Consider the following 21,579-nt stretch of genomic DNA (forward strand, 5'->3'; position numbering starts at 1 on the left):
TGTGAGGAACTCCCTACCAGGCTGTCTTCAACAATGTTCTAGATTAAAGTTTTGAGAGCTTTGGTCGTTTCAAAACATAATTTAAAAGAAAACAGGAAGATGCCATGTTTACAAGAGTTCACGACATGCTAATTAAGCAGTTCAGTTTAACTTCAACTATAGAGGTAGTATCTCCAAGAGAGGTGTGGGAAGAAAGTATAAGATAGAAGATTGGACTTGCTAAATATCATACGGACTGGGAAAAGTCCCTAAAGTGAATAGAATATTTGTATTGCAGGTAAGTAAATCCTGGGCCAGCACATGAACCACTCCTCTTTAATATGTCACTGCTCGGAGAAATCACAATAAAGAAATACCTGGCATGTAGAGATGGCCAATGTGTAGGTTATAACTAAAACCATGCTACAGCATATATATATTCCTAGGTATATACACTCTTTGTATATATAACTATATTTATGGGTGAGGCCAAAACTCAAACACTAGAAGCATTCACAAGTTAAGGTAATGAAAATGATGTTAAGCATCATTCTAAGTTATTTGTTTGTGGATATGGGGCTCGTTGATATTGTATTTCATGGAAATATTCTTGTATGTTTATATTATTGTGATATTTGCTTTATATTTCAGTCTTAAAATAATTGTATTTATATGGAATGTGTTTTTATAATAAAATATTTCAAATTGTCAAAATCGCAGAGGGCACAAGAAAAGAATAGGCAGAGGATCCATACTAATATCAAAAAGATAGAAATTGGCAAATATAATCGGGTGAAGAAAAAAACATCTAACCGCTTATATTTCAAAAGCAAATACCAGATGTTTGTGTAGTACATTGTGCGTCATTGAGTGTCAAATTATTCATCGACTTTTGGTGGTCGAGTCCAAACAAGTATGGGACTCAATGAAATGATACTAGCTATGGTGGCTTGTGTTGATGGGATGTGGATGAAGGTTTAAAGCGGATTGCAACAGTTGTCTGTTACTGGTCTGTGTGATGCACGGTAGTTACTTTCTTGATATCTTTAAGTGGATTTCAAACACAAGGACACTGAAATAATGGTGCTTGGAAAATTACAAATAAGATAGAGATATGGACAGGTTAGACACCAAGACAACGTGACAGGGACACAGGTAGAGTTACAGAGGCAATTATAGAACCAGGTCAGAAAATGAAATACTCCAAGACAGAGAAACAAACACTAACATGTATTTGTATTGGATGTATGGAAAGGCACAAATCCACCCACTCTCTCTTTCTCAAGAAAGAAAGAGAGAGGTTATCGCAAGGCCTCTAACCATTCCCCCACAGTCCATCGTGCTGGGATAACCAAAGACTTGGCTTAAGTCTAAGCTTAAGCTTAAGGCTCTGTGCAGCCCCTGATGGCTCCAATCGAGCCCTGCAGCAGGGTAAAATCCCAGCCCAGCTACCAAATCCCCTACACTTACTAGACAAAGAATTGGTCTGAGGAATTACCTCCTTACTCGTTGGTAGAACTACAAATCACTAACCTATGTCTTCCCCCAGAACTCAACTGTGTGAAGAGGTCAAAAAATTAGTAAAGCTTTGCTAAACAAAACCAACCATAATGTAACAGGAGATAAAATAACATATGGAAATTGTTGTGGGCTCCACGGTTTCTCTGATAACGGTTAGTGGGCTCCCTGGTTGTAAGACTACCCCACCACCGCTGGAAATGTTGGGCAGTTTAGGCCCGCTCACTGGACATCAAGTTTTGAACACTGATTGTTGCCAGCGTACCTCAGTATTATGTTTAACGGAAGGTGAAAACCAGCCCCTTGTCTGTATTTGTCCTGCCTCTGTGGTCTGCAGTATGGGTCAGGTGATAAAACATCCTCATCATTCTAATGTAAAGTTGAGACTACTTTGCTGGAACATTGCTGGGTTGGCTTCCAAGCTATTGATTGAATACCGGTGTGCTCTTAACAGATACGAAATTGTACTTCTGCAGGAATCTTGGGAGCTGGATAAAGTGTTTATTGATGTATATACATGTTTCAATCTTCCAGCTTCCCCATCACTCTCATGTCGGGCTACGGTGGGTGGAGGAGGGGGGGGGCTTGGCAACTTGGCTCAAAGCTGGAATTGGCTGAAAAATAATGAAGATACAAGCAGAGGGAGAAAGTATGGAGGCCTTTGACTTGAGGTGGAGTTCAACTTTTTAATGGTTAATTTCTACAGTAATGTTTTTTTCAGCCAGGAACAACCAGAATTTCCATAGGATATTTGCGCTTGAGGAAAAATTAGCAGATAGGAATGTTTACCTTGGTACATCATTTAATTTAATAGTAGTTTGTGATTTTAATGCAAGCTTGGGCACCATGCCTACCGTAGCATCCTCAACTTTCTGCCCAGTTCTTTTTGAGTTTAATTGGGAAGATAATATGGACACCAGTTGGTGTGCTCTATACACTAACTTTATAACTTATGATCTAGAGAGAGCTGCTACTAATCTTGTGGCATCTACTATTCTGACATACATGGGAAGGGGGCCTTGCTCTGTAATTGATTACGTCTTTATCTCTAGAACTATTCATTCCCTGGTCTCGGAAGGGGATGTTTTACCAACTGTACATAGCCATCATAACCCGCTAATACTCTCCATCAAAGTTCCATCTAATAGGCCCAGGTGGAATATCAGGTATCAGCAGCCAATTACTACAAAAGATGCTGGGCAAAGGTTAGTCTGGCATTCTGTAAATACAAAGTCCATAATGTGTAAAATTACAGCGGTGTGTGGGGGTTGGTCAATTCCTGTACATCAGAGGAACTTGGACACAATGTAACATTGAGGTGCTTTGCTGAATTACCTTCTTGTATAAGAGATATGCTCATGAGGCCCATAGGTAATAGAATGAGACACAATAAATCCTGGTCCGATAAGACTTGCAAAGTTGCAAATAATAGACTAAGGATGGAATCACCGTACCACACAACACTCCTCACACTGGACCTCTATCCCCTCTCGCAATACCACCAATCGCAACATCAATCGCAATACCACCAAGCGCAATAATCCCTTTACACCTAACAACACTTCCTCCTCACCTCCCTCTCGCCTTATCACACAACACTCCCCAGACTAGCCTCTATCCCCTCTCGCAATACCACCAATCGTCCCAGACGCACTACCAATACGATCTCAGATCATGACATACACACCCTTCTCCACTCTTACGTCCCGGCTCCCCAAAACCGCCTAGACACCAACCAGCTGTCCATCTCAACGATTATCTCTAACCCCCTCAGGCACCAAAAGGATAACAACAGGGGCTCCGTCCCCAACAACCTCACAAATGTACCCCTCACTATAGAACCTTCCTCCACCCTGTGCACCCCTAGCCTCAAATGCATACTTCTCCATTGCAGATCGGCCCAAAGACACTCCGCGGGGGTCACCGATCTCATCATTTCTCTGGAACCGGATCTAGCCATTCTGACTGAAACATGGCTGTCTGATTCTTCTACACCCATCATGGATATCCTAGTCCCCCCCAACTACTGTATCATTAGACTTGACAGGTCCAAAAAGACAGGCAGTGGAATTGCCTGTATTTACGGAAGCAACCTCTCAGTTATTGAAGCGTCCGCCCCCTCTCTTACTTCCTGTGAATACCTCTGCCTTGATGTCATCAGCGAAAGCAAATCGGTATGCTCACTACACATCATATACCACCCACCTGAGGACAAGCTCTCCTTCTTCCAACAACTCATGGACACAATCTCAACCAACTCAGGACGGCAAACCACCCAAATTTTCCTTGGCGACTACAATCTTCATTGGAATGACAGCAGTGACACAGTGGTAAATAGCCTCAAAATCTTCCTCAACGCCCTTGATCTCACCCAAATATGCAATAGCCCGACCCATGAGAAAGGCTCTATCCTCGACCTTATCATCTCCAAAGAGGACGCTAGTCAACTTGAGTCAATCCAACCTTGTGACTGGTCAGATCATCATATTGTCTCCTTCCTTATCAATGAAAAAATTAAATTTAACACAGTTCAACCCTCTAAGCCCAAAGTTTGGAAAAGAGACATGAAGAAACTCAACCCAAATTCCTTACCGCCTAACAGCTGCAATCTCCTACTTCCCTCTGCCGGCGCTACGGACGTTCAACTCCTGACTGACCAATATCTCAATGCTATGACCACAATAATCAATGAGGCTGCACCCATGCAACTGAAAAGAGTTTCGTCCAAGATCTCCAACCCATGGTATGACGGGAGCCTCAATGAAGATAGACGGGCCATGCGAATGGCAGAGCGCACCTGGAGGTCAGCCCCCTCTGCACTGCACCTAAAAACACTGAAGAAACAGAGAAACGCCTACTTCAGGAAAATAAAACGCTCAAAAAGAGATTTCTTCAGCCTCCAGCTCGCCCAAGCAAAAAACCGCCCAAGAAAACTGTTCGAGCTAATCAGAACACAATCCAAAGAACAACCCCAGACACTCAGCACCATTGGCGCTACACCCTCCTGTGAAGAATTCTCTGCTTTCTTTAACCAAAAAACCGACAACATAAGAAGCGATCTCCTCAATGACGCAAGCCTCTACTCCAACCCCCAACACACAGCAGCGTCTGAACCAAAGAACAATGCTACATGGTCATCCTTTGGCACCTACTTCGAAGAAGAAATTGGCAGACTGATCAGCACCCTGAAACCATCCAATCACCTCACTGACGCTCTTCCTGCCAACGCTGTAAAAAACTTTACCCCTCTGCTCCTCCCACTCTAGACTAAGATTATCAATAGCTCTCTTCAACAAGGATCAATCCCTAACGCCCTCAAAGTCGGACAAGTCACACCGCTACTAAAAAAAACAGCAGACCCCACTGATCTAAACATGTACCGTCCTATTACAAATATTCCCACTCTCGCTAAACTGTTGGAAAAATGCGTACAGCTACAACTGACTAAACACATAGATAAGTTTGATCTCCTCAACGCTCATCAATCAGGCTTCCGAGCACGGCACAGTACCGAAACTGCCATGACTCACATAGTTGACGACGTCCTCCAAATCCTAGACCAAAACGATACCTGCCTCCTCATCCTTCTTGATCTCTCCTCAGCTTTCGACACAGTTAAACATGAGAACCTACTTGATCTGTTAAACACAAGAATGGGCATATCTGGGACTGTTCTCAAGTGGTTCACCTCCTTTCTACACAACCGGTCTCAAAGATTCAAAAGCAACAACTTGATGTCCTCTCCGGTACCTGTATCGCTAGGCGTCCCTCAAGGATCCTCCCTCTCCCCAACACTGTTCAACCTAGTTATGGAACCTCTCACTACTTTGCTACAAGCATCCAATGTTCACTTTCACATGTATGCCGACGACACCCAACTTTATCTCAAAATATAATCTCCCAAGGACATCATGCTTCTGAACACCACGATTAGTAACACCCAATCCTGGCTTGCCGAGAATCACCTCAAACTCAATGCGCTGAAGACTGAGTTCCTCCTGATCTCACCTCCCACAAAAATCTCTACCGCTCAAACATGGCTTAAGCACCTAACGGCTCTAAATGTACAACCTACCATCGTAGACTCAGCAAAATCTTTAGGCATAACACTCGACGCCAATCTCAACATGCAGCAGCACATCAGCAAGGCAACGAAAGGAGCGAACTTCCAAATCAATACCTTGAGAAAACTTAAACCCTTCCTTCCAGCCAAAGACTTCCAAACTGCAGTACAATCTATAGTCATCCTGCACATAGAATACGGTAGCACCGCCCTCTGCGGGCTCCCCCTAACTACAACGGCACCCCTAAGAGCGTCCCTTAACGCTGCAGCGAGACTCATCAATGGCTCAAAAAAGCACTCGCATATCTCCCCTGACTTTAAATCCCTGAACTGGCTACCTTTTGAAGCCAGAATACATCTGAAAATAGCCTTCATGACACACAAGGCTGTACACATGAACTCACCCGCCTACCTCACTCAAAAGCTGACAATTTCTGGTGGCTCTAGAACTACTAGAAGCACACACAATCTTCTGCTGAAGCCTCGAAGATTTCGGAAGGAAAAAACCTATAAACGCTCCTTCTCAGGAATGGCACCCAGGATCTGGAACTCACTCCCTCCTGAAACCAGGCTCATCTCCTCCAACAAACTGTTTAAGAAAGAAGTAAAAGCGATCCTCATGGCTAAATACACATGATCTATTATTCTGCATCTCTCAAGAATCCGCTCTGTACTACCTGCCTGACCCCTTGGACTATTTGTATTATTTGTATTATCGACTTATTTGATTGTATACGTTCCCTCTTTGTACATTTTTATATTGTTGACGCACCAGTCCGATTTTGCATACTGTACCTACACCACCTCAACTATCCCTACTCTTGTACGTTTGATGCACCTGTAACTAAACACCCTGTACTCATCTCCTACCTCAACTATGCCTATCTTCATGCTAAGCATTTTAAGATCGCTTAAACAAGTATATGCTCCTTATTTTTGTACTTTTATATTATTGGCGCAACTGTTTGACTATGCACCTTGTTCCTACACTATGATAGAAGACACTACCTCACCTTTGACCTACCTCTTGTATTTGACCTACCTATGTAACTATGCACCTTGTACCTAACTACCTCAACTATTACAGTCTATTATTCTATGACCCCCTTGTCATTGTAAAGCGCTCTGATATCTGCAAAGATATTGTTCGCGCTATATAAAACTTTCAAAATAAATAAATAAATAAAATTAATTGCAGTGGCCTCCTAGAGATAAGGAAGCTATTAGTGTCTGTACGAGGGATTACTCCTTTGCATTAAAGAAAAGAAAGGCCAACTTGAAGGATGGAAAACAGGAAACCTTGGTATTTGCTTCTCAGGCCAAAGACCCGCAGGCTTTCTTTAAGGCAGTATGTGTTGGCCTTGCTCCAGGTTTGTTGCCTGATAAAGTGAACATTCACATTGGCCCTGATAGGTGGATAAACCCTTTTAGTAGAATTTACTGCTCTAATACCCCTAGAAACAATAGCAGAACAATTGATTCTGTGTTACTTTTGAACATGCAATTCTCACCAGATGAGGCTTTGAGGCCATTCTCAATAGTCCTTCTAAAAAGGCACCTGGTCCCGGTCGGATTCCTATGGACATCTTTAAAGAGAACCCAGGGTTCTGGTCACCCCTGCTCACTAATGTTATAAACTCTGCCTGTAAAGTCTGGCTTTAGAAAGGGCATTGGCGTGATGGAGCAACGTTTAAATCTTCACCTCCTTGTCTCCAAATATAATTTCGCCATGCGTAGCTTGCTCCAGTTGGCAGTCATAGACTTAACCAGTGCCTTTGACTGTGTGAGTAGGTCCAAGCTCTGGGATATTTGAATATCCCTGAGACATGAGGTGGACTTGGTGGCTTTTTTTTAAATACTTTCACTGATATTTATCCGCATCAGTTAAGTATAGTAAATGGTTGAGAGTGTTCATCTTCCTTCCTAGTGATTTGGGGAGTTCGACTGGCGTGTGTGCTTGCACCTATTTTATTTTTGTTGTATGTTAATGACCTTGAAACTAAGTTAGTGAATGTGGGTTAGGGATGTTCCACAGATTAATAAAAAAACATATTCCAGCATTCATATACGCAGATGACGCAGTGTTACTTGCAAGGATAGCCTGTGGTCTAAAGATACTAATTTCTACTTGTATTGCTTTAGTTAGATCTGGAAACCAATTTTTCAAAACACTTTGAGTATTGAGGGGGGGGAATAGAGAAAGTGAGCCAATTCACTACCTTGGGCAAATGTTTGATAGTGCTTGCAACTGGGCTCCTTATTTTGGAAACAGGAAAAAACATTTCTAGCAAGCGGTTGGCTAAATTTTCTCACTCGTCTCCCTGATGGGGAAAAAGCCCATAGCCCCCGTAGTACAGATTTATAGGAGGAAGTGTCTCCCCATTATGACCTGTGGCTCGGGGATATGGGGCTACACGGCTATGGCCACTATTCAAAATTAAGAAAATAGAGTGTGCTGGCATGTATTGGGGTTCCCCATTTCCACACCTCATTTTGTCGTTCACCAGGAACTGGGCTTGTAGTATGTGGAAGATCTGATCAAACTTGCCCCTCTGCTGCTGTGGTGTTCGATCTGGCAGAAGGAAAAGGCTGGCCTAAACCGCACAATCATTTCTGATTGTCTCTCCTCCTCATATGACCCTAGAATCGCCTGGCTTAGATATACTAGGGAGACAACTTGTGCTCTAGGCTGTCCAAAGATGTTTGAGAAACCAGCGGTTAACTGCAAGAAGGACAAAGGGTGGATTAGGGAATGATTCTTGTCCCAGAGAAGGGCATAGAGGGAGGGTAGGGAACTAATGAAACCCACTGTTAGAGAATACTGTCTCCTACAGACTACGCAGGGGATGGCTCCCTGTTTACACGTGGTCTCGTGTACTTGGGAACAGATGTTGCTGACCCGATTTAGGCTAGGTGCTATTAGGAGGCTGCTTTGCTTTCCCTAAGGACAGTTTGTCCCCCTGATATATGTATATGCCCGTGTGATGAGACATCTCCCCAGACCGTGCAGCATCTGGTCTTTTTTTGCAAATGTTATCTCCCACTTAATAAAAGGTTTTTAGTTGCTGTTCATCCAGCGCTCCTATAGAATAACTGTCTCACAAACACCATCTGTCACCTCAATACTCACCATATATTTCTAAACACATAAATCCAGGCCCATAACACCAATGAGACAATTTAGAGCGATTGAATCAGGTGGTTTGATTTAAAGAACTATTCACAAATATTTACATTTATATTTACATGCTGCAGTTTAAATCAAGCCACATAAGGTGGATGGATCAACTAATAGTAACTAGACCATGAATAAACAAGACCAGCTTGTCACTTCAAATCTAATTTTTATTAACTTTATTCTCATAAAGAAAGGCGTTTAGAATGATTTAAGTTTTTATTTCATAAGCAAATAGGAAAGCAGCATTTTATTAGAGAAACAAAATTAGAACTGACATTCAGAAGAAAGCTCAGAAACATGAATTATTAATAAAAGATCGTTTCCATTTCCTTCAATCTATTTCCCTGTCTAACTCAAACTTCACCTAAAGGGAAGAATAATAAGTCAGCTGTCCTTACGTGCGCCAAAAGTCTGACAGCATGACACCGTCTCAGGAATCGGAAAGCAAGAGTTTTTTCCATAAACGCAATGTCAGACTTTATACCTTTTTCACTAGCTTATCTTTCAATATCTTGTATTTCTTCACAAAATTCTCAGTCCTCATTGGCTGATCCAGGTCAGTCCACATTAGTTCATATGGCTCCTGACCACGTTCAAACTCTACATAAGCTCCATTGGGGCATATGCATCAAAATTCGGTATTCCATGTCCTTAATAGCGAAAAATAAGGAATCGCTATTAAGGACATGCTAACCGCAAGGCATCAATGAAATCGGTATTAATTACCGAATCGGTAAAATTCGGTATCATATAGCGAAAGTACGTTAGCCAGATCAGCAAATACCGAATTAGCAAATACCGATTCGGTATCAGTGAATCCGGTAATTGCGAATTCGGTAATAGCGAAATCGGTAAAAATACGCGACGCATCGGAAGCAGGATGATGACATAACAACCAGGAAGTAGGACAGCCCATGCTCCATTCAGTGCCCGAGGAGCTCAGTGGAGGAGGCAGAGCACAGGAGCTTAGGAGCCAGACTGAACCAGCAGCAACCAGGACGAGACAAGCAGGTCAAGATGGAGAAGGAGGCCCCCCATCAGGGAAAGAACACACACAGAAAGAGAAAGTGCAAATTCTCAGATAAGGAACTCGAAATCCTGACTGAGTGTGTAACCAGCAATAATGACAAACTTTTTGGGAAGCTGTCGCTGAAGGTGCCAGAGGCGGAAAAAAGAAAGATGTGGCTGCGCATCAAGGACAAGGTCAATGCTTGCGGAGTCACCCACAGCAGCATTGACGATTTAAAAAAACGCTGGTATGACCTGCGTAAAAGGGCCAAGGAGAGAATCGCTCAGAGGGTCAAGGATGCTGCAGGCACAGGTGGGGGCACATCCAATGTGACACCGAACACAGCCCTGGAGGACCTAGTGGAGTCTACTATAGAACCGAAAGCTGTTGTGGGGGTCACACAACTGGACACCTCTGGTGCTGCGGAAGGAGGACAAGGTAAGATGCATGGCTGCGTAGCAATGCAGTGTGTAGTCAATCCCTGCCCACTCCCCCATGCCAGACCCAGTGCACATGTAGCCGTGCCTAAAACACATACCCTCACCACAGTGATGCACCATGGGAATTGTAGTCAATACATGATTGAGTGCATGTCTGACCCCAGAGGTGAATGAAATGAAAACAGCAGCAAAGGGCCAAATGTCTGTCCAAAAATGTACTTTATATAGAGACAATAATGCAATATCCACATAAATAACTAAATATTAACTATGCACTGTTTCACACACAGATGCATCCCCCATGGAATCAGACGACAGGCTCTGAGACACCAGTGGTGACCGATGCGGAGTGCTCACAGGGACATGAAGCCATGTCCTCCCCTTCACCACCACCGCAGACACCACCTCCACCACCGCCATCCATGCGGACAAAGACACCACCACCACCACCGCCATCCATGCGGGCAAAGACACCACCACCACCACCGCCATCCATGCGGGCAAAGACACCACCACCACCACCGCCATCCATGCGGGCAAAGACACCACCACTACCACCACCACCAGTGCGGACAACTCCGCAGAGCCGCAGGGCAGATGTTCCCTCCCTGCACGAGATGGAGTCGGAGCAGAGTACAGCAGCCCAAAATGTCCTACGCCAGGCTGTCGTTACTCCAACCACCCAAACAGCAGCACGTCAGCGTGTCAGACAGAGGGCTGTGCCCCTGGGTAGGGCAGCAGCAAGACCAGTGGATCCGTCCGAAGGGTACGGAGTAGTCGAGACCCGGATGCTGCGTGTCCAGCGCCTGCAGGGGAGAAACATGGGTGCAATGAAACTCACCATGGCAAAACTGTGTAACAAATTAGGAAACATGACTGACGCTGTGCGTGAGCACACTACAGCCGTAGCTGCGGGCAACAATGAGATCAAGCTTTGCCTGCAGGAACTGACACGTGCTGTAGTCACAGGCCAACAAAGTGAGCGCCGGAGGCACAGGCAGATCATGCTCGCTGTAAATTCCACCAATAGGGCCATCACTAAGCTGTGCAACAGCACAGCTGTGCTGTCCCGCAGGTCCGTGTCCCTGCAAGTGGACCTAGGGCATTATTGTGGGGATGTGGCAAGGGCCCTTGAGAGAGTGACCACTGCAGTGGAGCATCTGCAGTCTGGAACAGCCAGTGTCAGCAGTGTGGGAGTGGATGAGGGGAGTGAGGCAGCCTCCAGTGTGAGCAGCGTCTCCCTGCCGGAGACCAGCGGGAGGAGGCGCAGTGTGCGCAGCGCAACAGCCACTGACACCCATCGTGGAGATGCAAAGGAGTCACGGGACAGGAGACTGGGGGTACGTGGCAAATGCAAGTAGACATGTGGCAAAGTCTCACTATCCATGGTGACGTAACCATGGGCCAACTATAGTGCCACAAGCATCACCCGTGTTGACAAGGGCCAATTTTAGTTTAACTTCTACTGCAGCTGCATCATGTTTGAGTTACATATTTCTGCACCAGTCAGGTGTTCATGACCATTAAACCCTTCCAACCAGATCATGTTGTCAAGGCACTCTCTTACCTGTCTCAGAAATGATGCCGTGTGATGTATGTCCGCCTCCGTTGCCCTTCTGCTGTGTTGGGCACATGCGCCTGTTGGTGTTGGGGGGGGGTTGCTGTGCACGTAGTTCATCCTCTCCGTCCACCTCTATGGGTATCCCCCTGCGGGTGGCGATGTTGTGCAGGATGGCACAGACAGCTATGATCTGGCAGCAGGTCACTGGGTCGTACTGCAAGGCACCTCCAGTCTTGTGCAGTATTTGGAAGCGACTCTTGAGGATGCCGAATGTACGCTACACCACATTCCTTGTGCTGATGTGTGCTCTGTTGTAGCGCTGCTCTTGCGGTGTTGCTGGGTTGAGGTAGGGAGTGAGTAGATACTCACGCAATGCGTAAGCGCTGTCACCTGCAGGATGGGGAGAGAATGGTCATCAGCATGATTGCAATGATACATGTGGGGATGGAGTGAACGATGATGCATCAATATGTACCTAGTAGGTGTCCCTCACCAAATTCACCGTTGATCAGGCGCCTGTGGATGCCACAGTGACGGAATATGTAAGCGTTGTGTGTGCTCCCGGGGAATTGGGCTACAAGGTCCGTAATGATGTACTTAGCATTGCACACGACCTGCACATTAATGGAATGATATGACTTCCGGTTGCGGAATATGTATTCGGTGGCTGATGGACGACAGATGGGGACATGCGTGCAGTCAACACACCCTATCACATGGGGGAATTGTGCCATCTGGTAGAACTCCCGTTTGGTGCGGGTCAGCTGCTGGGGGGTTGTGGGGAAGGTGATGTGGCGATTTATGAATGTCAGCATGGCTCTAGGAACCGGTGGAAGAAGCGTAATAATGCGCTTTGCGACACGCCTTCAGTCTCAGCTATTACCCCCTGGAAGCTTCCAGACGCCAGCAAGTGCAGGCAGCATAGGACCTGAACATGGGCTGGTATGGCGTTGGTCCTACGGGTCTCGTGCTGCAGTAATGGTTCCAGATCTGCTATTAGGTGCATGATCATGGCACAGTTGAGTCTGTACTTATCGTACACCTGTTCCTCGGTCTGCCCCAGCAAAATGATGCGCACCCTGAAGACCCTGTCCTGGATCATCCTCCTGCGCTGAGCCTGGGCGTTGATCCTCCTCCTCCTAGCAAGCACGTAGAGGGCAGACATTTTGGAAGACTTGTGGGGTTTCCCAGGGCATTTGTGAAGGGTTACTGATTGTCAGCACCTGCAGTGATTTTAATTTTTTTTTCTTCCTATCCTTCAAATAACTTTACCTCCAGTTTGAGATTCCCCTTATTTTGCTCATGCTAAATAGCGATTTTAGCATTTTTCGGTATTAGAGATTTTTCATGCATTCCATTGCGATTCTTTATTAGCGATTCGGTATTTCCGAGGTCAGCTTTGGTGTTCGTTATTTTCGATTGTCTGATTTGCGATTCGGTAATTTACCGAGGGGATATTTTTAGCGATTCTTTATTTTTTACCGATTTGGGGTTGATGCATTGCATTTTCTGGTTTTGCGTTCGGTATCGGCCTGTTTTACCGATTCGGTATTTTAACGGGAGGTATTTTGCTTGATGCATCTGCCAGATTGTCTTTTCCTTCCGTGACATTCGGCTTCCTTCAAAATGTTACTTTCGTTCGAGTTCAGAACATTACTTCCTAATCTTGGCAGACATACACAGATCCTGTCCTTGGGCCTTGTTTCCGTGAGTACATTTTATTCAAGCAAAGTCTTTTTATTCAGCAAATATTTCCATTACACAACGCAAGGCTCCACACTGGACAAGGTTTCTTTCACGTCTGCATCTCTGTCGGCCATATTTTTCAAGAGCCAACTTAGGCCTCACTTCGGAAACTATTTATTAAACAAACACAAGACATCAATTAAATAAAGAATTGAGACCCATTCTGTTACCCTCCCCCAAGTTAATTATGTTACCTAGCTTAGCACACCAAGCAGCATCATATTTACGTATCCTTAACGATTCTGGAACTCTTTGAGCATTTTATCACAAAAGACATAATGTAAGCAACATAAAATAAGCACATGCCATTATTATTAAAAAATGCCGCATTTAATACTGACGAGGACAATAGACAAAGTTAGTTTTATTATTTTTCTTTTTGCAGTTGCAACACAACGCATGTTAGTCCCACGTGTAAACCCATGATGAATGCATCTTAAACTAAGTTGGTTAATGATCACACCACAAACTTATTAATATTATTACATTTATTAGGAGAGGTTAACTTTGCAAGTCAGAACAAAATTTTGTTCTTCATCTTGCTCCATCACTGTGCTCCTTTAATGTAAGTTTATTAAGTGTAGAATAACTCTGATTTTCTTGCAACAACTGTACTGTTCCAGCTGTTTGCCATACTATGAAGTTTTAATGTGTGGTTTTATAGCTTTTTATTAGCTTCATGTTTCCTGTTGCTATCATGTGTTGGTGTGTTTTATATCACTTATTTGAATTTGTTGTTAACTATTTATGAACTTTAATTCGTTTTATGATGTATCTTTTTTTACGAGATCAAATAAAGATATTGATGATGATGAGCATATGGAAACTGTGTTTGTTCCTCCTAACCAGTGCAACCAAAGTCATTCCCTCCATCAAACCACACTCTACCGACCACTTCAGACGTGATCTCTAACAGTGTCCAAAATCAACACCTTTGTTTTATACCTGCATTTCCCTAAGGCTTGTTGACAGTGAAGCCTGGTCCTCTATGTAGAGTGCAAGTATGCAATGCAGTGCTTAATAATCTACTCACCCTTGCTATGGTACAAATTGGCATCTCCATACTCTTTTCATATCTTTCAAAGTTGGAGTCCATTGTTGCTGGCTTCAGTCCAGAACTTTCCTTTACACTACAATTTCTCAAACCTGCCAGTTCCAAAGAAAACTTGTGCCAACCCCCTTCCACTGCTGCCCACTGTACTCTGCGCGTCCCCATCCAGAGGTGTCACAGCCCTCACTGCTGCACTATATAATTTACCTTTACTTAATAATGTGTACCCATCAGAACCTCCAAGACACGCTATTATTCCAAAGCGCGTCACCCTATGTAATTTTGAAGGATGACGTTGGGGGCAAGAGGCGTTGATCAGCGTTGACAGCTCCCAGTCCACTGTAGGAAAAATGTTGAATAAAAAAAATACATTAAAGAGATGGTTGGGAAACAACAGTATTCAAGTAACAAAGGGAGATGGAAATGAGATGGTAATCACCTGGTCCGCTGTGCCTACATGCGTGCCCTGCCGTGCCATTTAATGCTGCTTGTGAGGTAAACAAAAGGGAAGTACAGCTTATACAAAAGCTGCAGGTTGTCCTTGTGTTTCATGTCGCATATCATTCATGTCTGAGTCAGCGAAGAATAATGCGTGGGTGACTCATGATGCACAATGTAAGGAGCAGGGAATGACCTGTTGGATGTTTGATTGGGGCGCCTGCGGGACACGCTTTCTAGAACACATTGCAGATCTCCCCTATAACCAGGGCCTTGTTCAAGGGCAGAGCATGTGCTGAACTGGCACCATGGTAGCCACTCATGCCCAGGTTTATGTGTACAGAAGTAATCAGTGGAATCTGACGTCACGTCCTGCCCCTCACTGTAGGAGTTCCAACCTGACCAGGAGGCTGATGCCGCTTTCTGCATTGCTCTTGTGTGGAGCATTTCTTATCAAAATGTTTCTTGCTCAATAAATAAATAATCTTGCAGCTTGCCTCATCCTCGGCCCAAAACGCACAGACTGTCTATCTCCTGCCTGCTGAGGCTTCACCGCCTCCCGGGTTAAGTTTAGAGCACTCTGTGTACTCCAAACCCGGACACCCCACTGGAGCGATGCTCAAACGAGGAACACTTTTGTGAAGGAATACATAACTAAGAACCCACTGGGAAGAATCCTGCAAAACATAATTTCAGCCAGCAGTATATGGAGTGCAAAACTACATTTATATAACAAATTCCTTTTTTCGAGAAATGCATTTCAACCACCATATTAAATTATAACTGCCCCAAATGCTAAGCTTTACATGTCACTAACTCTAACTTAAATCTAACACAACCAGTGGCGCAAAATGAGCATTGGACCTTAATGCAAAGGGCAATGTGTTTGGATTATAATGAGAACAATAATTGAGGTGCATAGGCCCCTAACACCTCTGGACCCCACTGCCACGTAGCTGCTACGCAAATGATATCACCTTGAATCTTACCCCAGGCCTGACCCTGTCCAAGCTAGTAACCCTTACCCACGGCACTGGAGTCATGTAGCAAGGAAGAACCAGATTATGTGGCGGGGTTGACAAAACTATTCGGCAAGAAAAGTCAAATTGTGCTGAATAATGGGCCACATGTTGTGTTAGGGTCTGGTGGCTCAGTGTGCGTCCACTGCAGAGGCCAGTGTTCGACCTCATGGTCACAGCTTCAAATCCCTGCAGGTCAACTCAGTCTTTCATCCATCTGAGATCGATAAAATGAGTACAATTGAGTTGAGTAACTATAAACACCTACGTGTGAACGTGCACCTTGCAGATACACGTTATGTTATAGTATTACTACATTATTTTCTCATTTTCATCCATGGTAACCCTGTCTGGGGAAAAATCCTTTTATTAGTACCAATTTAACACCGAAATATATCACTATGTAATTGAATGATGACCAGTCAACCTTTGTGAAGGGCCTTCCACTGTGCAAGAACATGTTTTGATTAACTTTTGATCTGTATGAACTAGAAACAATCCTTGTGTTATTTAAAATCTGCACATTATGCAGCAGATTATGGATTAAGCAGCAAATCCATAATTATATGGAAACTGTCGTGGCCACAGAACAACATCATTTCAGTAGACTTGCCCTTATCCTTTACATTTTTTGGTCTCAGCAACCAAAAATGTTTGCACGTGACCTAGCTAAACAAAGACCTCAGTTCAACTGGTAACTTATGGTGTCGCTGGGTTTAAAACTATTACATTTCAGGAAGGTAGAGGTGGGGTACAATCTGATCAGAGAGCACTAAATGGGGGCCCCACCTGTCATGGGGCATAAGATTGTCAAAGTGTTCAGTAGAACTGATAGGTGTATACCAGTGCTTACTTTAGACAGTTGTTGCTGGTGGTATGCACCAGCATTTTGTTTAGGAGGATTGGGACTTATTATTTTAATATCAGACTCTGACTCAGAACAAGACAGAATAGGCCAGAAAAAAGAAACAAAAGGAAGAAGTCAAGGTAGGAAAATAGAGAGAAAGCGAAAACGCAGAGATTAAAAAAGAACATTCACGCTTGAGATAAAGAGACAGGAAGTGTGGGGTGGTGGAAGAGGCATGAGGTGGAATCAAGATTAGGCAGCCTTGGGATTTGGCACTTTGGGTGTTGGCACTGCCATTTATTTATTAATATTATTACTACAAATTAAACACTACAGTGGAAAAGACCTACCATGATTAGAATCTGGCCTTAAAGATTTTCTTGACATTAGTAGATTTTGGTGGGGAAAAACACTTGGCAACAAAAAAATGCTCGTAAAAAAAACAGCATAGCTTGCTGCAGTAAATCGTAGACATCGTGCGCGTCATATTGTCGCACCAGGGACACCAAACAGTCTAAAAATTGAAATGTGCATCTGCACTAATGTCCCAAAGAGTTCACTTGGCATCAAGTAAAGCTGAGAGCGTGAAGTTGTGAGACGAGGCTGTATAACTCCATGGTAATGGCTCCGCCTCCAATATACATGAATGAGACAGATTCAAAGAACATTCTGTGGAGTGTTTAACTGCAGCGGCAATTCAGCCGCGGTGCGACGGTTTAGCGCAGTGGGCGGGCCGTGTCGGAAGTAGTGCTCGCGACGGCCTTTGGCCAACAAATGCACGGAAGGGGTTAATTTGTGCCGGTGTTTATTTGTAAACGCCAAAGTATACAAAACACTGGTGCATATTTATGAGAATCCACCCCATGCTGGCACTCTGTGTGTTTTTAAGAAAAGTTCATTTGTGGAGCATTTTTAACTATTTCACATATCTTTAAAAAAGGATAATGCTCACACTTAAATCTGCAGTTTAAAGTGATGTGGATTGTGCCAGCTGCAGTGCACACATGTGTAATACCTTAACATTTTTGACGAATTAAGCACGGATTTTGTGTGCTTAATTTTTCTTAGATGCAAAAAAATGCCATGCTTAACCACAAATCACAGATCCAGATATTCACTGTCACTAGTGGTACTTACAAGTAAGAAAGATAAACGGGATGGCTGCCTTTTCCACAGTTCTAAGTTTAGGAAATGGGGGATGAAATATGAGTTATCTGGCTGGTGAATGGAGTGTCCATTGCAAAAGTTGGAAACAGCATCAAATTTGGAAATTTGTGGCTATTCACAGGTCTTTCTACTCTGTCCTCCCACCCTAAAGAAAACTAAAACACAACAAAAAAAATTAGGTATAGTCAGTTTGGGATCAGGTTACAAAGGTTCCCGAACCATCCTCATATATTTACAGGCTTTGCAGGGTTTCATCCTGTGGAAAGTTTCTTTCTATGTACAGAAAAAAACGGGGAGACATTTTTTTACAGTTTTTCCGCCTGCCGAGAAACCACAGAAATGGAAAGTAGAGAAGTAGAAATATGCCTGGAAGTCTGCAATTTTTTTTAGATTTTCGAGGATTCTCTTGGGGTTTTCTATGATTACATCTGTGTAAATCACAGGTGTAAATTGATGACCCTTAGGGATATCTATTTTCTAGAGAAAATAGATATGCTTGTTTTGTTTTATTTTTTTCACCCCCACCCTGCGCAGAGTGGTTGCATAGATTTTCAGCACTCCAGGTTAAGTAAATTTGCAAACAATTCTCTAGATTTTTACGCAATCTACCACTGGATGGCGATCTAAGGCTTGACCTGAAGGAAGTGCCGGCCCAGCCTTGCTATGTTCCACATAGGGCTGGTGTGGTTCCCTGTCAGCAGTCTTTAAGTTAGAAGCAACATATCTGGATAGAACCTGCACAAACACAAAATAACATAGGAGTTGGACCATCACGCTTCTCTGAAAAGTTTTGTTTATTTGATGCGCAGAAAATATTGCCATAAGCATGAATATTTGTGGAAAGGTTAAGAGACATGGGCGGACAAACAGCTGGAAAAGATGGCGAGGTTTGAACCGGATTTTGAAAAGCACCAGATATCTGCCAATAAGTGTAGCAGGAACTGCCTTTTTAAAAGGATGGAGTCCTCTACATTGGCTGTCAGGTTTTTTTGTTGGATTTATGCAGTTTTGCAGAAAGGGCCATACGGCATAAAAAGTGTTGCCCAAAGTATCTCTACAGAGCACAGTTTTGTCTAACAGAGGGCACTCTTTTTACCTAGTGAAGCAAAGAGTGGATTTTACGTTCATACAACTCATTGGTTGGTCATTAGCACTATATGGAGTTTGCACCTGATGAATTAAAGAAATGGTACTTGCTAATGTCCAGCAGATCCTGGCAGGAAAGCTGGAGTGATGGCGATAGAGGCCCTCCCCTTTGAAAGCAGTACTTGCGGTCTCCATATGGCAGGACCGGGACAATGCAGATTATTCCCATTTTTAGGGCGGGAGGGCAAGGAACGCAGTGGTGATGAGTGCCACCCGTCGGACTGCATGTGTGTTGGTGCAGCCAGGGCTTTAAGTGGGCTGGGTCTCACCGGGTCTGAGCACCGGCAGTTTTTTTAAAAGGGTGGCTTGAAACGGGACTCTATTGTGCTCTCTTTTGTGCCCTGTCACAGGCAGTCCGTTTTTTTCAGGACTCCAGTGACAGCAGGCACATCGATGTGCGCGTGTTCACACTACTCACTTCTCACTAGTGGAGAAGTTACGGCATGACGTCATGCCTAGTGAGGGTTGTAGGGGAAGGGAAATCCTTTAAAGAGAGTCATTTTCTCTCTGGATTTCCCTTCTCTTTTTAAAACTAAGGAGCAGCAACATTGTTGTGGTGTCACCCGGGCTTTAAGTTGAAGCTTTTTCAATATTATATACAAGTCATAGTTTCTGCTTATTTATCTTATGCATCTTACCATTGACAAAGCCAATAGTCCTGACTTTTTGTAGATATGATATTACTTGTTGTATCATATATCTGGATGCAATCACAGAAACAGGAAATTACAAGTTGGGCGGCACACTATGCTAAGCACAGATTTTTAGCTTAGGTGTTTTAGGCCACGCCCTTAATTACGTTGGCCACAGCCCTTTGAGAAACCCTCCAGTTTTTTCATCCCTCTTAAAGCCCTGGGTGCAGCTCATCAGTCTTGCTTTAGTGCAGCGATTCTTTAAGTTTTGACGTCTGTAGTCCACCAATCACTCACTGTTGGCAACCAGGGTCCCCCTCCTAAGCAATTGCTTTGATGTGACCCTCACAACAATACACAAAATAGAGCAACAGTATATATCAAAGAAATGCATAAGTTATGAAATATCATATTTACTTCACAAACAGATATGCAAAAATCGAAATTTTAATGTGATGGTTAGAGCTTCTCAAAATGTAGTTTTCCTTCCAAAAACACAAAGCAATATGATAAATTCTAGCACATCACTTAGTCTTTTTTGCTCGTAATACATTGTTTGCTTTGTCAGCGCTTACAAGTACTTCAATTGAGGGCACCAATTATCCATTCTAGCTTTCATTTGCTGTACTTGTGCTGCTCCCATGAATCAAAATAGGGATACACACTTAATTTTTAGCGTCCAGTCTCACATTCTTCAGCATTCTTAAAATTTCAATGTTTGCTTTTTTAAGTGTATACGCCTTATTAATCAGCTAAGATTATTTCATTTTCTAAACATTCAAGAATGCCCTGATCAGCAGACCCCAGGTTAAGAACCACTGCTCGCCTGAGGCTGCCCAGTCTTAATTCTACCTCAGGCATCTTCCACCACCCTAGACTTTCTTTCTCCCACTGTTGCAGGTTCATTTTCATCAATGTTTTCTCCCACTGCAAGTGTTACCCTGTCTTTGTTTTCCTTCTCCTTTCTCCCTTTTCTGTATTCTTCTCCCTTGCTCTGGGTCAAAGTCTGCTGATGAAAAATAAGTCAGGGGCGCTTTTACGAGTTAGTAGTAAATATGTACGAAAATTCTGGGTCTCCAGAATGGCTGTTTCTGGTCGGTATCCTGCACATTTTTAGGTCTCGCCTAGGCAGCGCTGTCTCTTCAAGACATGCTGTATTCAGGTATGGACTTCAATCTCCACCCATTTTCTGCCCATCATTTCAATTGGCTCCTTTTACTGTCCTTTGTAAATGATGGCTTTTGATTCGTGAGGAGCCTTAAACGTCCATCCTTAGTAACTCCTATTCTGCTGTTGTAACCTCCCATGAGGACTGCCCCTGTTACATATGTTGTTGTTCTGTATGTTTTAATTAGTCTGTGAGCACTATTTCCTCCAATGACTTTCTCCTGCCTGCGACATGCTGTCCTGCAACCGCTTGTTTTTTTACTTATGTATTTTTGCTTAAACTGCACAGTAAAACCTTTCACAACATGAGTGTCACGCTTTCAGCACAGAGCCTGCTTTCAAGAAATGCGGCAGCTTTAGGAGGCCGGTGGTTTTAGCTAACACTGTCAAACTTTTCACACAATGGGCACTGCGATTCAGTTTTCAGCAAGGCGCCCGCTTTCATCAAATGTGGCAGCTTCAGGAGCCCGGCGCTTTTACTGCACACTGTAAAACCTTCAAGCACAACGCCCACTTTCATCAAATGCGGCAGCTTCAAAAGGCCAGCAATTGTAGTGCAAAATGAACACTTTTCACAACATGAGCCCTGCCCTTCAGTTTTCAGCACGGCGCCCACTT

General features: G+C 43.8%; 1 protein-coding gene across 8 annotated transcripts in view; it reads left to right on the forward strand.

Moving 5' to 3' along the window:
* Nucleotides 1–21,579, forward strand: part of PITPNM2 (phosphatidylinositol transfer protein membrane associated 2) — a 1,044,200-nt gene that overhangs the window by 647,914 nt on the left and 374,707 nt on the right. The window lies entirely within an intron of this gene.

This window comes from Lissotriton vulgaris, chromosome 11, assembly GCF_964263255.1.
Source record: "Lissotriton vulgaris chromosome 11, aLisVul1.2, whole genome shotgun sequence".
Taxonomy (NCBI): domain Eukaryota; kingdom Metazoa; phylum Chordata; class Amphibia; order Caudata; family Salamandridae; genus Lissotriton; species Lissotriton vulgaris.